Source organism: Mobula birostris, chromosome 9 (assembly GCF_030028105.1).
Source record: "Mobula birostris isolate sMobBir1 chromosome 9, sMobBir1.hap1, whole genome shotgun sequence".
NCBI lineage: Eukaryota > Metazoa > Chordata > Chondrichthyes > Myliobatiformes > Myliobatidae > Mobula > Mobula birostris.
In genome coordinates, this window is record NC_092378.1 from 48,754,059 (window position 1) to 48,771,650 (window position 17,592).

General features: G+C 45.8%; 1 protein-coding gene across 7 annotated transcripts in view; it reads right to left on the minus strand.

Moving 5' to 3' along the window:
• The window catches only part of hipk2 (homeodomain interacting protein kinase 2), a 259,940-nt gene that overhangs the window by 58,667 nt on the left and 183,681 nt on the right, over window positions 1–17,592 (minus strand). The gene's annotated exons all lie outside the window — the stretch shown is intronic.

Below are 17,592 nucleotides of genomic sequence, written 5' to 3' on the forward strand. Positions count from 1 at the left end.
GTTCATGCTCTCAGGTTGGAGGCCACCCAGACAGAATATGAGGTTTTACTCCAAACTGCGTACGACCTTATTTCCGATTAAGATGGCACTGCCGATCGTGTACTTCCATTTAAGACGGCACTATGGAATGTGTGCGATAGCTTCTGGTTGTCAAAAAGATAAGAAATCCGGCTAAAATATCACTAAAAATACATCTTCTGTGCTAAATTGTGTTAAATTATCACTGTAAACAATGAAGGAGCAATTGACGGTGAGGTGTTGCAGGAATATGACAGATGGAGTTCTGATGCCTGTACAGCTGACCCATACAGGGTTCAGATCTGAGGACTCAATTTTGGTTCGGAATGCTGTTGTTGTTCTCTTCAAGCAACACACATAAAAGTTGCTGGTGAACGCAGCAGGCCAGACACATCTCTAGGAAGAGGTGCAGTTGACGTTTCAGGACGAGACCCTTCGTCAGAACTAACTGAAGGAAGAGTGAGTAAGGGATTTGAAAGTTGGAGGGGGAGGGGGAGATCCAAAATGATAGGAGAAGACAGGAGGGGGAGGGATAGAGCCAAGAGCTGGACAGGTGATAGGCAAAAGGGATACGAGAGGATCATGGGACAGGAGGTCTGGGAAGAAAGACGGGGGGGGCGGGACCCAGAGGATGGGCAAGGGGTATACTTGCTCTCTGCTCCGTCCAGCGGAATTAGTCCTTACTCTTAATAATTTCTCCTTTGGCTCCTCCCACTTCCTTCAAACTAAAGGTGTAGCTATGGGTACCCGCATGGGTCCGAGCTATGCCTGCCTTTTTGTTGGGTTTGTGGAACAATCTATGTTCCGTGCCTATTCTGGTATCTTTCCCCCACTTTTCCTTCGCTACATCGACAACTGCATTGGCGCTGCTTCCTGCACGCATGCAGAACTCGTTGACTTTATTAACTTTGCCTCCAACTTTCACCCTGCCCTCAAATTTACCTGGTCCATTTCCAACACCTCCCTCCCCTTTCTAGATCTTTCTGTCTCTGTCTCTGGAGACAGCTTATGCACTGATGTCTACTATAAGCCTACTGACTCTCACAGCTATCTGGACTATTCCTCTTCTCACCCTGTCTCTTGCAAAAACGCCATCCCCTTCTCGCAATTCCTCCGTCTCCGCCGCATCTGCTCTCAGGATGAGGCTTTTCATTCTAGGACGAGGGAGATGTCTTCGTTTTTTAAAGAAAGGGGCTTCCCTTCCTCCACTATCAACTCTGCTCTTAAACGCATCTCCCCCATTTCACGTACATCTGCTCTCACTCCATCTTCCCGCCACCCCATTAGGAATAGGGTTCCCCTGGTCCTCACCTACCACCCCACCAGCCTCCGGGTCCAACATATTATTCTCCGTAACTTCCGCCACCTCCAACGGGATCCCACCACTAAGCACATCTTTCCCTCCCTCCCTCTGCATTCCGCAGGGATCGCTCCCTACACGACTCCCTTGTCCATTCGTACCCCCCATCCCTCCCCACTGATCTCTCACCTGGCACTTATCCTTGTAAGCGGAACAAGTGCTATACATGCCCTTACACTTCCTCCCTTAATACCATTCAGGGCCCCATACAGTCCTTCCAGGTGAGGCAACACTTCACCTGTGAGTCGACTGGGGTGATATACTGCGTCCGGTGCTCCCGATGTGGCCTTTTATATATTGGAGAGACCTGACGCAGACTGGGAGACCGCTTTGCTGAACATCTACGCTCTGTCCGCCAGAGAAAGCAGGATCTCCCAGTGGCCACACATTTTAATTCCACATCCCATTCCCATTCTGACATGTCTATCCACGGCCTCCTCTACTGAAAAGATGAAGCCACACTCAGGTTGGAGGAACAACACCTTATATTCCGTCTGGGTAGCCTCCAACCTGATGGCATGAACATCGACTTCCCTAACTTCCGCTGATGCCCCACCTCCCCCTCTACCCCATCTGTTACTTATTTTTATACACACATTCTTTCTCTCACTCTCCTTTTTCTGTCTCTCTGAATATACCTCTTGCTCATCCTCTGGGTTCCCCCCCCCCCTGTCTTTCTCCCCCGACCTCCTGTCCCATGATCCTCTCGTATCCCTTTTGCCAATCACCTGTCCAGCTCTTGGCTCCATCCCTCCCCCTCCTGTCTTCTCCTATCATTTTGGATCTCCCCCTCCCCCTCCAACTTTCAAATCCCTTACTCACTCTTCCTTCAGTTAGTCCTCACGAAGGGTCTCGGCCTGAAACGTCGACTGTACCTCTTCCTAGAGATGCTGCCTGGCCTGCTGCGTTCACCAGCAACTTTGATGTGTGTTGCTTGAGTTTCCAGCATCTGCAGAATTCCTGTTGTTTGTTGTTCTCTTCAGTTGTTTGCACCAGTTTTTTTCTTTCTCTTGCGCATTGAGTGTTGTTCTTTACTATTTTCTTTAATTGGGTTCTTTCGGGCTTCTTACTTTGTGGCCACCTGTGAGCAAGTATGTCTCAAGGTTGTGTACATTCTTTGATAATAAATGCATCTTGAATCTGGACCTCATTATGGCAGTAGAGGAAGCCATGCACTGACATGTCAGAATGGGAATGGTGAATTGAAATTAAAGGGTGCGGTCACTGTGAGATCCTGTTTCTTGTAGTGGACAGAGTGAAGGTGCTGGACAAAGCGGTTCCCCGATCTGTGATATGTAAATAGGAAGTGGATAGTTGGCAGAAGACCTGTTTCCATACTGATAGACTCTATTGAACACTATTGCTCTTCTTCCTGTGTATAAGCACTGACAGAATGGCAACCATTTCTCTATTAGTATCAGTGGAAACCCAACAGAATTTACCATACTAAGTTACAAAACTACACCACTAAAAACTTGTTCTTGGGATATGGAATTTCAAGCCTATTTGCAACCTTTGGTAGTAGCCAGCCATCTCGTGACCCGCCAAGTGGCTTTCCTAGCATCAATACTCAGTGCAGGGAAGACCATGAGAACCAAAAAGGCCCCGTGACCACATGGCTCTCCTCTGGGTGCTCCAGTTTCCTCCCTCAGTCCAAAAAAAAGATGTGTGAGTTACGGTTAGTACATTCGGCCATGTTACATTGGCACTGGAAGCGAGGTGACTCTTGTGGGCTGCTCCCAGCGCATCTTTGCTGATTCAATTTGATGCAAATGACACATTTCACTTTGTTTTGATGAACATGTGACACAATAAAGTTAATCTTTATCATTCAATTGCAAAACTCTTTTCTTCAGCCTGATGCATTGGAAGTTGATATTTTCTCAAACATTCTGGCCTCAGTGTTGGAGCAATTTCAGGTACATTAGGGAATACATCACTGTTTTGCCGTGTTCCTATTAGACAAAGTGGCCCGGAAGTGGTTGTTGTTAGCAATGAACTAAAATGGCTGCCAGTACATAATATACTCACCTTCATCTCTGGGCCAGGGTCCTTGCAGTCACTGAACTGATAAGCTGCCATTGCCACTACATCCAGTCCAATCACCACTCAGACTTTGTAGCTCTTGACCCCCCCCCCCCCCCCCCCAATGTGCTGTCAGTTCAATCACTGAGGAGCCTCACCATCTGGGACATGCCCTCTTCTCATTGCTACAGTGTAGGAGGAGGTACTGGACCCTGAAGACACACATTCAACATTTTAGGAATAGCTTCTCCCCCTCTGCCATCAGATTTCAGAATGGCCCATGAACTACCTCGCTATTCCTCTTTTACACTGTTTATTTATTCACACATTTATCCATTTATTTATTTACTTACACACTTATTTATTTTTGTAACTTAGTCGATTTTTTTTGTATTGCATTGTATTGCTGCCACAAAGCAACACATTTCACATATCTATCAGGGATAATAAACCTCATTCTTTAAGATTCATGATTCCAGTTTATTTATCACATGTACATCGAAACATACTGTGAAATACATTGTTTGCATTAACAACCAACATACCCAAGGGTGTGCTGAGGGCAATATGCATGTGTCACCACACATTCCAGTGCCAACATACCATGCCCACGATGCTTGGCAGAACAATACAGAACACAACAAGCAACAAAACCACAACACTAAAAATAAGCCCCATTCCTCCCTCCCACCCACACATACACACAGTCCTTTAACCCCAAGAAAAGCCTCCAGCCTCTAGCCTCCAGTGGACTTGGACTTGCATCTGCAAACTCCAGACTTTGACCTCCCCAGCAGACTTGCAGAGATTATTCTTTTAATGCCAAGGGCTAGTCTCCTGCCGCCAATCTTCCAGTGCCAGTGGGTTCTGATGCCTTCTCCACCTGTATCCTCAGCCACAGCACTGGCTCAGCTGTGACACATGGCTGCTAGCCTCCCAACCCCTACCTCCAGGTTAAGTACCGGGCAGCAGGTTTCCATCTCCAAAGTCGTTGTATGCTTGAACTTTGCAGCCCTAGATCCAAGGCCTTGAACAGATGAAGCTGCCAGGGCACGTCCAATCTCTGCTCCTCTCCTGCACCCTCCCCTGCATGCCACAGAATTCCAAGGCTCCTCGTTATTTACTTTGGCGTTGCCAATGTTTGCCCAGAGTGATCCCAGATACAAAGCAGAACTGAAACAGCAAACTGCTGCAGATGCTTGAAGTCTAAAAGAAGTACGGTAGACTGGTGCTCTCCACACTATGTGTGCTGTCTGGTCCAAATTTCTTTGCACTTTCTCATGAAATTGGATAGCTCCCTGTACACCCACCAAACCATAATCATCCCAATTGAAAACGCCTGCCAATATACAGTCATACTGAACAGAGAGCTGCTAAAACATATCCAATCATTCCCAGAGTCCAAGACTTTCCAGTCATCTTCCTTGCCTTTTTGGGAAGTACCAATCTTAAGGGGAACATAAGGAGGAATTGCTTCACTCGGTGTGGTGAGAGTGCGGAATGAGCAGCCAGCAGATGTGCGGATGCAGGTTTGATTCCAACATTTAGGAGAAATTTGGATAGGTGTTTGGGTGGGATGGGTATGTAGGGCTATAGTCTGGGTGCAGGTCAATGGGACGAGGCAGATTAATAGCTCAGCATGGGCTAGATGGGCCAAAAGGCCTGCTTCTGTGCTGTGTTCTATGACTAATGAATGGAGTTCAGACCTAAGGGCCCATTCCCTTTTACTACTGGACTTTGACTGCAAAAGACTGTCTCACATTGAACCCTTGTCAAAATCAAGAAAGCTAATTTTATGTAGTCGTTCATACTGGCATATTTGACATACAGGTCCCATAAAACCAGATGCAAGCAAAGATGGTGGGTACAGGAATGAAGTCATCAAGTCCTCAGCTGCCAAAAGAAGAGCATTGCCTTATCAACAAAACAACAATTTTCCTCAGTAAAGCCACGATGCATTCATCGAGCAAGAAGTTTACACAACACTTTGTGAATCAACTCGCATGACCTTTGTCTGGTCAGGAAAAGTGAGGAGGTGATAGAGAGGAGCTACAGGCAGGTAGTCACACCGGGGCCTGGGGAGACAGATAACTGGGTAACAGTCAGGAGAGGGAAGGGCAGGAGTCATGAGGCTAGAGAGCACCCCTGTGGCTGTGCCCCTTAACAATAAATACTCCTGCTTGAGTACCATTGGGAAGGACGGCCTACCTGGGGGAAGCAACAGTGGCCATGCCTCTGGCACAGAGTCTGACCCTGTGGCTCAGAAGGGTAGGGAAAAGAAGACGACGGCAGCTGTGATAAGGGACTCTATAGTTAGGGGGTCAGTCAGGCGATTCTGTAGACACAGGAAAGAAATTAGAGGGGGCCAAGAAAAGACCTTGGCAGACAGAATTAATGAAAACCCCAAAGCATTCCACCAGTATGTGAAGAGCGAGAGGATAACAAGTGAGAGAATAGGACCAATCAAGTGTGACAGTGGAAAATTGTGTATCGAACCGGAGGAGACAGCAGAGGTACTTAATGAGTACAGTCGGCCCTCCTTATCTGCGAGTTCCGCATGCGCGAATTCAACCAACCACGAATCGAGAAAACCTAGACGTGCTCTTCCAGCACTTGTTGTTCGAACATGTATAGACTTTTTTCCCCTGTCATTTTTCCCTAAACAATGCAGTATAACAACTATTTTACAGAGCATTTACATTGTATTAGGTATTATAAGTAATCTAGAGATGACTTAAAGTATACAGGAGGATGTGCGTAGGCTATCGTGGATCAGGTTCGGAAAAAAACGTAAGTTCTCTTACTAAGTAAGTCGGAACAGGTACATCCGATATTATTTAGCATCAGGTAGTCAACTGTTTGTCTTAGTATATAGTATATATTTTACCTTTCTATGCATATAAAACACTTAAGAAACGTATGTTTCAGCGCCGGGCTCAGGAATGGAAATTCCCGAGTTCGATCCAGTGACAGACCGCTCCTGAGCGCGCTCTCCAACCGTGCCGGGTTGATGTGAAGGATCAAAAACCCAAAACCCCAAAACCCAATAATTAAACCACTGCATTGCCTAGTAATAATTGTAGCTTTAATCGGGGCAGGGCCTTTCTCACTTCATCCTTTAAAATTGTTTCAATCGTTGACCGACTACAGCCTAACACTTCTCCAATGACTGATGGCGTTTCATCTCTTTCCGATTGCTTTATTATTTCCACTTTATTTTCGTGAACAGAAACACTGCGGATTCAGAGCTCCGCCGCTGGGCCCTAAGGTCCACCACATTTAGACAGGTTGAATAAGGGACTTGAGCATCCGCATTTTTTGGTATCTGCGAGGAGTCTCGGAACCAATCCCTCGCAGATAAGGAGGGCCGGCTGTACTTTGCTTCAGTATTCACTACGGAAAAGGATCTTGGCAATTGTAGGGATGATTTACAGAGACTGAAAAGCTTGAGCATGTGGATATTAGTAAGAGGATGTGCAGGAGCTTTTGGAAAGCAACAAGTTGGATAAGTCACCGGGACTGGACGAGATGTACCTCAGGCCACTGTGGGAGGCAAAGGAGTCTGCTGAGCATCTGGCGATGATCTTTGCATCATCAATCGGGATGGGAGAGGTTCCGCAGGATTGGAGGGTTGCGGATGTTGTTCCCTTATTCAAGAAAAGGAGTAGAGATAGCGCAGGAAATTATAGTCCAGTGAGTCTTCACTTCAATGGTCAGTAAGTGATGGAGAAGATCCTGAGAGGCAGGATTTATAAACATTTGGAGAGGCATAATATGATTAGGAATAGTCAGCATGGCTTTGTGAAATGCAGGTCATGCCTTATGAGCCTGACTGAATTTTTTGAGGATGTGACAAAACACATTGATGAAGGAAGAGCAGTAGATGTAGTGTATATGGATTTCAGCAAGGCATTTGATAAGGTACCCCATGCCAGGCTTATTGAGAAAGTAAGCCGACATGGGATCCAAGGGGACATTGCTTTGTGTATCCAGAACTGGCTTGCCCACAGAAGGCAAAGAGTGGTTGTAGATGGGTCATATTCTGCATGGAGGTTGGTCACCAGTCATGTGCCTCAGGGATCTGTTCTGGGACCCCTAGTCCGTGATTTTTATAAATGACCTGGATGAGCAAGTGGAGGGATGAGTTAGTAAATTTGCAGATGACACAAAGGTTGGAGGTGTCGTGGATAGTGTGGAGGGCTGTCAGAGGTTACAGCGGGACATTAATAGGATGCAAGACTGGGCTGAGAAGTGGCAGATGGAGTTCAACCCAGATAAGTGTGAAGTGGTTCATTTTGGTAGGTCAAGTATGATGGCAGAATATAGTATTAATGGTAAGACTCTTGGCAGTGTGGAGGTTCAGAGGGAGTCTGAGTCCATAGGACACTCAAAGCTGCTGCGCAGGTTGACTCTTTGGTTAAGAAGGCCTATGGTGCTTTGGCCTTCATCAATCGTGGGACTGAGTTTAAGAGCCGAGAGATAATGTTGCAGCTATATATGACCCTGGACAGACCCCACTAACCAGTGCTTAGCTTTGGTTGCCTCACTACAGGAAGGATGTGGAAGCCATAGAAAGGGTGCAGAGGAGATTTATAAGGCTGTTGCCTGGATTGGGGAATATGCATAATGAGAAAAGGTTGAAGGAACTCAATCTTTTTTCCTTGGAGCGACGGAGGATGAGAGGTGACCTGATAGAGGTGCATAAGATGATGAGAGGCATTGATCATGTGGATAGTCAGAGGTTTTTTCCCAGTGCTGGAATGGCTAGCACGAGAGAGCACAGTTTTAAGGTTCTTTGAAGCAGGTACAGAGGAGATGTCGGGTAAGTTTATTACGCAAACACTGGTGTGTGCACGGAATGGGCTGCCAGCGACAGTGGTGGAGGCGGATAGGATAGGGTCTTTTAAGAGACTCCTGGACAGGTACCTGGAGCTTAGAAAAATAAAGGGCTATGGGTAACCCTAGGTAATTTCTACGGTAAGAACATGTTTGGCACAGCTTTGTGGGCTGAAGGGCCTGTTTTGTGCTGTAGGTTTTCTGTGTTTCTATGTTTCATATGTTTCTCTAAAATTCTTTGGCTGTGTCTTCTGGTCAGATGTTATGTCATAGTAAGGTGGGGTGAGTCAGTAGCAAAGCCATCCTCTTAAAAGAATAAAACGAATCATTTCAACATGGGCTTAGGGGCTCGCAGCAAGAAACAGGAAAAGCCCGTGTTTCTTTATCAACACTGTTAGGGATTGGACTAATTTTACCATAACATCAACAATGGGCAAAACTGCTCGAAATAAGCATCCTCAAGTCACATGCAGAAGATCTGGCTTCAGGACATTCAGAGAGTTTGTTCTTCAGCCAGTTGTTCTGCATGACCCTGTGCTGCTTGCAAAGTGTCTTTCACTGAGAAGGGGATATTATTTCTGCTGGATGTTTAGAAGGTGATTTGTACCAACGCCTTTCATTGCTGGGCCCCTGAGACAGCCTGGTGGCACAGAGAGATTAAAATCAGCTCAGCACCCGCTTGTGATGATAAGCAGCGACTCCCCGTACAGTTTCCAGTTTGCATTTTATCTGAGCGCTACATTTCAGATACACTATCATTGTCCATGGTGTACTTCAGTACAGATACAATTTGCACTTGACATAAGCTGGACAGAATGTAGTAGACCAGTTCCCATTAAATCATCTGTTATCACAATATAAAGATAGGATTGGAGACTGACATAAATATAGCTTAAGTCCAAAACCACAAAGAAAGAGCTAGTCATTGCTCCTTCAACAATCAACCTACAATCAGCCCAGGTGTACCTAGCTCAACAATCCAGCCTGGGTCTGGTACCAGTCTGATACAATAACCTGACTGGATATGATTGTGACTTCAACGTCCCACAAACTGATTGGCACCTCATTAGTGCAAAAGAGTCAGATGGAGCAGGGGTATGATCAGGAGGGATTCCAGACACTATATGTGGACAGCCTGAGCAGAGGAGAGGCCAGACTGGATCTAGGAAATGAGGTTACCTTGGCAGTCAAAGTGAAGGATAATCCAAAGAGCTTTTACAGGTATATTAAGAGCAAAAGGATTGTAAGGGATAAAATTGGTCCTCTTGAAGATCAGAGTGGTCGGCTATGTGCGGAACCAAAGGAAATGGGGGAGATCTTAAATAGGTTTTTTGCGTCTGTGTTTACTAAGGAAACTGGCATGAAGTCTATGGAATTAAGGGAAACAAGTAGTGAGATCATGGAAACTGTACAGATCGAAAAGGAGGAGGTCCTTGCTGTCTTGAGGAAAATTAAAGTGGATAAATCCCCGGGACCTGACAGGGTGTTCCCTCGGACCTTGAAGAAGAAATTGCAGGGGCCCTGGCTGAAATATTTAAAATGTCGCTGTCTACAGGTGAGGTGCCGGAGGATTGGAGAGTGGCTCATGTTGTTCCGTTGTTTAAAAAAGGATCAAAAAGTAATCCGGGAAATTATAGGCCAGTAAGTTTAACGTCGGTAGTAGGTAAGATATTGGAGGGAGTACTAAGAGACAGAATCTACAAGCATTTGGATAGACTGGGACTTATTAGGGAGAGTCAACATGGCTTTGTGCGTGGTAGGTCATGTTTGACCAATCTATTGGAGTTTTTCGAGGAGGTTACCAGGAAAGTGGATGAAGGGAAGGCAGTGGATATTGTCTACATGGACTTCAGTAAGGCCTTTGACAAGGTCCCGCATGGGAGGTTAGTTAGGAAAATTCAGTCGCTAAGTATACATGGAGAGGTGGTAAATTGGATTAGACATTGGCTCGATGGAAGAAGCCAGAGAGTGGTGGTAGAGAATTGCTTCTCTGAGTGGAGGCCTGTGACTAGTGGTGTGCCACAGGGATCAGTGCTGGGTCCATTGTTATTTGTCATCTATATCAATGATCTGGATGATAATGTGGTAAATTGGATCAGCAAGTTTGCTGATGATACAAAGATTGGAGGTGTAGTAGACAGTGAGGAAGGTTTTCAGAGCCTACGGAGGGACTTGGACCAGCTGGAAAAATGGGCTAAAAAATGGCAGATGGAGTTTAATACTGACAAGTATGAGGTATTGCACGTTGGAAGGACAAACCAAGGTAGAACATACAGGGTTAATGGTAAGGCACTGAGGAGTTCGCTTTTGAACGTTCGCTTTACGAAACCTCGCTGTTACGAAAGACCTACATTAGTTACCCGTTTTCGCTAACAGAAGGTGTTTTCAATGTTACGAGAAAAGGCAGCACGCGAAAAAAGCAGTGCGCAAGAAAAGCAGTGCACAATAAAAGGCAGCGCACACCCCGAGCAGCCGCTCCTCCCCCGGAACTGCACTCTAGCCGGCATTGCTTAAACACGTGCCTGTGAGCAGCCATTAGCAAGATGAGTTCTAAGGTATCAGAAAAGCCTAAAAGAGCTCGTAAGAGTGTTACACTTAGCGTAAAACTAGACATAATTAAGCGTTTTGATCGTGGTGAATGAAGTAAGGACAAAGTGAGTTTGGCTTGTGGAAGTTGACAAAGATGATGTTGAAGAGGTTTTGGCATCCCATGACCAAGAACTGATAGATGAAGAGCTGATGCAATTAGAAGAGCAAAGGATAACAATCGAAAACGAATGCAGCAGCAAAGTGAAGTCATCCAGGAGCTAAACGTGAAGCAACTGCATGAGATGATAGAAAAATGCACGAGGCTAAGCAGTCAAGCATACTGTCGTTTCTCAAGCCTTCCACATCAGTCACAGCAGACGACGAACCTCGACCTTCGACATCGAGGCAGGCAGACATAGAAGATGACCTGCCTGCCCCGATGGAAACAGACGACGATGAGATGACACCCCAGTGTCCGACCACCCCAAACCCCAGGCAGCGAACCAATACCGATCCGCAGAGAATGCAGTGGAAGCCGGGATGCACCCAGCACATCTTTAAGAAAAAAGCCGAAATAAACAAGCTAATTAATTAGGTGCCACCCGGCACATAAATGTCAGCCCAGATCAGAGGCGATTGCCGATTGTGTCACCTCTGATTAACTTGTTTATTTTGGCTTTTTTCTTAAAGATGTGCTGGGTGCGTCCCAGCTACCGCTGTACCCTTGCATGCTTCGCAGATCGGTATCGGTCGGCGGCCTGGAGGTTGAGGCCCACTGCACCACCCCAAATTCGGACGACTCAGCCTAACACACCATCATCAGTGTGCTCGGTGCTGTCTTCCCGATTCCGGTAAGTGATACTACACTGTACATACATTATTTCTACTTTATAGAGGCTGTGTATTTTTATGTGTTATTTGGTATGATTTGGCAGATTCATAGCTTAAAAGTTACTGGAAAAAGTGTTTCTGCCGAGAGCGCTTGCGTGAGATTTTCGCTACAGAGAACAGTGTGGTAATGATTGTAGAAAAGTACTTCCACTTTATATAGGCTGTGTATTTATCATATCATTCCTGCTTTTACTATATGTTACTGTTATTTTAGGTTTTATGTGTTATTTAGTAGGTTATTTTTTGAGTCTGTGAACGCTCACAAATTTTTCCCATATAAATAAATGGTAATTGCTTCTTCTCTTTATGACATTCTGGCTTACGAACCATTTCATAGGAATGTTCTACCTTCGGATGGCCGGGGAAACCTGTAGATTAAAAAAACGTGCAGAAACAGAAAATACTGTATATTAATGTAAGAGGGTTTCGTCTCTTATGTTACCGTGTAGGGTAAACAAAATGGTTTCTTTGTTATGTTATAATCGGGAATGCTTCTCTGTTATGTTAAATGCTGAGGAAGTCTCTAGCTAGACATTTGCTTGAGTTAATACAGATAGCAGGGTGTAGTAACCAATTGGGATAGTTGTTATGATTTTGGTGTATCTGAAAGGTTTGTATGCGCGGGGTTTTGAGGCAGAAAGCCGGAGAGCGAGACAGAGGATCGACCAGGTGCTGTGATGTCTGCTAAAGGGGTTGGACCCCGAGGAGGGGGTTCGGCGAGGAGAGGAGATGGAGACGGACTCGTGTGGAGCGTCTGGTCGACCACCATTGTTGGTCCCAGGCAGCCGGTCGAGGTGGTCCGAGGGGTCGCAGGGTGAAGAAGAAGGTTCTTGAGCTCCAACTGTTTTGTGCACGAAGAGATTGAACTTTGATAAGTGTGGCACCTTTTATTTTCCTTTTATATTTTATTCTCTATTAATTACATAGTTCCAGTAATATCTATAAACTGTAAATCATTTAATCGTATCTGGTGTATTGTCTGTTATTTGGGTGGGGTGGGGTACATCACACAGCATCTGCACAAACTAATTACCCAGTTTGGCGGGGCCGAAGCTGTTTTCCTAGACAACAGCGAGCAGAGCAACCCTGAGGGCGGCCAGGGGGGCTACATTAAAAAAAAAATGGGGTAGTGTCCAAAGAATCATTGTCCATTTAGGAATCAGATGGCAGAGGGAAGAAGCTGTTCCTGAATCACTGAGTGTGGGCCTTCAGGCTTCTGTACCTCCTACCTGATGGTAACAGTGAGAAAAGGGCATGCCCTGGGTGCTGGAGGTCCTTAATAATGGACGCTGCCTTTTTGAGACCCTGCTCCCTAAAGATGTCCTGGATACTTTGTAGGCTAGTGCCCAAGATGGAGCTGACTAGATTTACAACCTTCTGCAGTTTCTTTTGGTCCTGTGCAATAGCCCCTCCATACCAGACAGTGATGCAGCCTGTCAGAATGCTCTCCACAGTATAACTATAGAAGATTTTGAGTGTTATTTGTTGACATACCAAATCTCTTCAAACTCCTAATAAAGTATAGCTGCTGTCTTGCCTTCTTTATAACTACATCAATATGTTGGGACCAGGTTAGATCCTCACAGATCTTGACACCCAGGAACTTGAAGCTGCTCACTCTCTCCACTTCTGATCCCTCTATAAGGATTGGTATGTGCTCCTTCGTCTTACCCTTCCTGAAGTCCACAATCAGCTCTTTCGTCTTACTGACGTTGAGTGCCAGGTTGTTGAGGCGGCACCATTCCACTAGTTGGCATATCTCACTCCTGTAAGCCTTCTCGTCACCACCTGAGATTCTACCAACAACGGTTGTATCGTCAGCAAATTTATAGATGCTATATATAGATTAGAGGAAAGTATAGCAGGGATGTCAGAGGTAAGTGTTGTACACAGAGAGTGGTGGGTGAGTGGAATGCCCTGCTGGGGTGGCGGTAGAGGCAGATTTAAGAAACTCTTGGATAGGCACGTGGATGATAGAAAAATGGAGGGAGTACTATGTAGGAGGGGATGGTTAGATTGATCTTGGAATAAGGCTAAAAGGTTGGCACAACATCGTAGGTTGAAGGGCCTGTACTCTTCTATGTCCTGTGTTCTTTTTCACTCAGTGTTTGCTGACTGGTTCATTCCAGCCTTGGCCAAAGGACACCCTGTTCAAATCACAGTCCAAACACTTGAGCGTAACAATCCAGCTAGCATTTCAGTGCAGTGCTGAAAGACAGCTGCCTGGGAACTTAATTATACTATGGCTTTTCAGTGTTATGCTACGGAAAATTAATTTCCTCCGGGGCTGAAGCATTACAACAATCACTTCCAGGTCATTTGGCAGAAATTCAATCGGGCATTTCTCATTGTCAGTCACTCTAGTAAGCTAACATGGTTTCCACGTCAAGAAGTTTTCCAACCACACACACCTCTCATCACTCGACCAACCTCACAATCACCCAACACTCACAAACTCCCAAATTCTCCCAACCTCTCAGTCCTCCAAACAGACGAGCTCACAATCCACTGATATCCCTATACTCTTGTTATTCCATACCTATTGACTGACAATCTTCTCAGCACAGCCTCTAGAACTTAAGGATGCAGTAACCATTCAGTCCTTTGAACATGTCCAAAATAATCTTCATTACACTGCCAGTGCAGTATTCCAGCACTTCCTAATACGGACCCTAGAATTTCCCAGGTGCACAGGTATAAATGATCCTATCAAACTATTTTAGTATCCTCAGGTCCTCGCCAATATTTATCCCTCAAAGCTACCAGGATAGAAAGAGTGTTGTTCAGTGTAAACTGACCGCTTTGCTTCTTGCATTACAGTGCTGACCTCAATCACTGTGAAGCACTTTGAGATGTCCAGAGGCTAAAGAAAATAATAATCTTGCCGCTTTGGGAAAATAACCTGATTTTTGTGCTTTTACCAACCAGTCAATGCTGGCTTGATTTGTCACTTCAGCATTCTGATTTTGCTCAGTAACGAGGTCCAGAGGAGAAAACAAGTAACAACGTCTTCTGGCTGGTAGTTGCTGAGATGTAAAGGTCTTTTGGATGGCCCTCAGTCCCAATGTCCATATTAGCAGCTGTGATTTCAGGCCCGGAGGTTTCAAATTCCGCAGCTAAATTTCTCCGCTTTAAGATGATGTTCTTTTGACTAGCAGTGCAATCACTCAGGTCGAGTATGATGTCCTCCCTAAGGGGTTGTCTGTTGGTGGGTCTTCAGGTGGCTGTAGAGGCCAATCCAGGATACACATAATCGGGGATGTTAGGGTGAATTTCTTTAATGGAGAACGCCTGTGCGTAACTTTGTTGAATGTGGGGAAGCTGAGCACAGGTGGCCACCTCACGGTCCTTGACATATTAGGGTCAGTGTCTGGGTCCAGTGACATGGAATGCAAAATGACTGGGTCCCTTCACTGCTACAGCCTTCCTCCACCTTTACTGCCGTGGTGATGTGTCCCAATCTTCCACCAGCTCCATTGCTGAGGCCTTGGTTGGGTCGCTTTTTGTCCCAGAAACTTACCTTGACCTTATTGCCGTGGGTGACCCTCCCAGGAGCTAACTGCCAGAGGGCTAAACTCCAGACGACATCACTCCCAGCATCTCTTCCTGCTGTGACAAAGCAATCAGCCACCTGCCATTATGTAGCCAGCTTTAGTTTTCCCGAGCAATATTCCTACGATGGGATCCTTGGAGTTTACTGCTGACATAATCGATCTGTTAGTGTGCCCTGAGACTGCTGGTTTGCTGGCCGATGAATGCTAAATAAGAAGCAACCTTCCTTGCCACCAAGTTTGGGAAGAACCTCTTTATTGAAAGGATATTCAGCAGCTGGATTGGAAGGGAGGCACATCCTATGCAGAATTGAAGAGAGCAGTAAAACGCTGCCTTGGAGAAATGGCAGATTTGGCATGTCCTCTCCTTCCCATGCTATGGGGAAATTTATATTGGAAGGCCCAATTAAACTCAGTGACCACTTTAAAAGGTACCTCCTGTACACTGCTCATTAATATAAATATTTAATCAGTCAAACATGTGGCAGCAACTCGATGCATAAAACCATGCAGGCATGGTCAAGAGGTTCAGTTGCTGTTCAAACGAAACAGCAGAATGGGGAGAAAACATGATCTAAGTGACCTTGACCATGGAATGATTGTTGGTGCCAGATGGGGGTGGTTTGAATATCTCAGAAACTGCTGATCTCCTGAGATTTTCACGCACAACAGTCTCTAGAGTTTACAGAGAATGTTGTGACAAACAAAAACCATCCATAGAGTGGAAATTCTGTTGGCAAAAATGCCTTGTTAATGAGAAAGGTCAGGGGAGAAAGTGACAAGTAACACAAGTAACCATGCGTTTCAACAGAGCTGTCCAGAAGAGGATCTCTAAAGTCACAACATGTTGAACCTTGACGTGGATGGGCTACAGCAGCAGAAGACCATAAACGTACCCTCAGTGGCTTCTTGAGTTGGCAAGCAGAGGAATGAGGTGCCTCCTGCGACAGATCAAATTGGGCAGTTTGATGTGACGGGGCACGGTTTGGGACTCGTGGACACATCGACAAATCATCAAGCATCTGTAGAATTGGTGAGCCCTGATGTCCCATGTCTGCACAGGTTCTGTTGAGGGTATGTTTCTCTCTCCTCGGATGTTGCCTGAATATCTCAGCAATTCTTTTTTTTTTGCTTTCCTTCTGCTGCAAGGTGAGTGAGGGGTAACATGTTCAGCAAATGAATATCAAGGAAATGCTGGAAAACCGAAACAAAAAGCGGACAATGCTTGAAACTGTCAGCAAGTCAGGCAGTTTCTGCAGAATCAGGAACATAGTTCACATTTCAGGTCAAAAGTCTTTCTCCAAACTTTGGAAAGAGAGAGAATTAATGGCAGTTTGAATCCGTAGAGAAGGTTGACAAAGGATTGATTGGATATAGGAAACACTCTGACAAGTTCAGACCAAGACTGGATAGGGCAAAGACCAACATGTTGGGGAAAGAGCTGGTGTACAGTGAATTGGGTTGGTGGGGAGATCAGTGAGCTGCAGACAGAGGCAGGTTTGGTGGAGGGTGTGATGAGCAGGGTTGGGAGACAGATTCATTGGGTTGGGTGGTGGGAAGATCGATGAGCTGGGAAGAGGAACGGGATCAGTGGATCGGGGAGAAGACAGATTCAGTGGGTTGGGGAAGAAGACAGGTTTGGTGGTTGTGTTGGTGGGGAGATCTGTGGGTTGAGGAGGAGACAGCTTCCATGGGTTGGGGAAGTGACATATTCAGTGGGTTGGTTTTGTGGGGAGATCCAAGTTTGATGGGTTGAGTTCGTGGGAGATCCATGGGTTGGGGAGATAAAATACTCAGAGTGTTGGGTTGGGTTGGTGGGGAAATCTATAGTTCACTGGGGTTGAGCCAACAGATAATAAAATGTGGTCCAAGGGGACCCACAGATATGTTGGAAACTGCTTGCGGGGTGGTAGATGAGCTGGAAGCTGATAGAACACCCTGTCCAGTCAGGAATGAAGGCCTACTTCCACAGGAGGTAGTGGGGACCACATCACTGTCTGTGAAAATCTTGCAGGTTTATCTATATACGTCACTGGATGCCACAGAGCGGTGCAGTAGGTAGAGGCCCAACCACAGTACTGAAAACCCAGGTTCAATCCAGACCGTGAATGATGTCTGTGTGAATTTGCACATTCTCCTTGTGGCCATGTACGTTTTCCTCTGGGTGCTCCCATTTCCACCTGCATTCTACATACTACACCATTTCAAGGAATTCCACAAAACATAGGAGCAGAATTAGGCCATTCAGCCGGTCATGTCTGTTCTGCCACTCCATCATGGCTGACTTATTTTCCCTCAACCCCCATTCTGCTGCCTTCTCCCCATAACCTTGAACACCCTTACTAATGAAGAATCGATCAACCTCTGCTTTAAGTACATCCA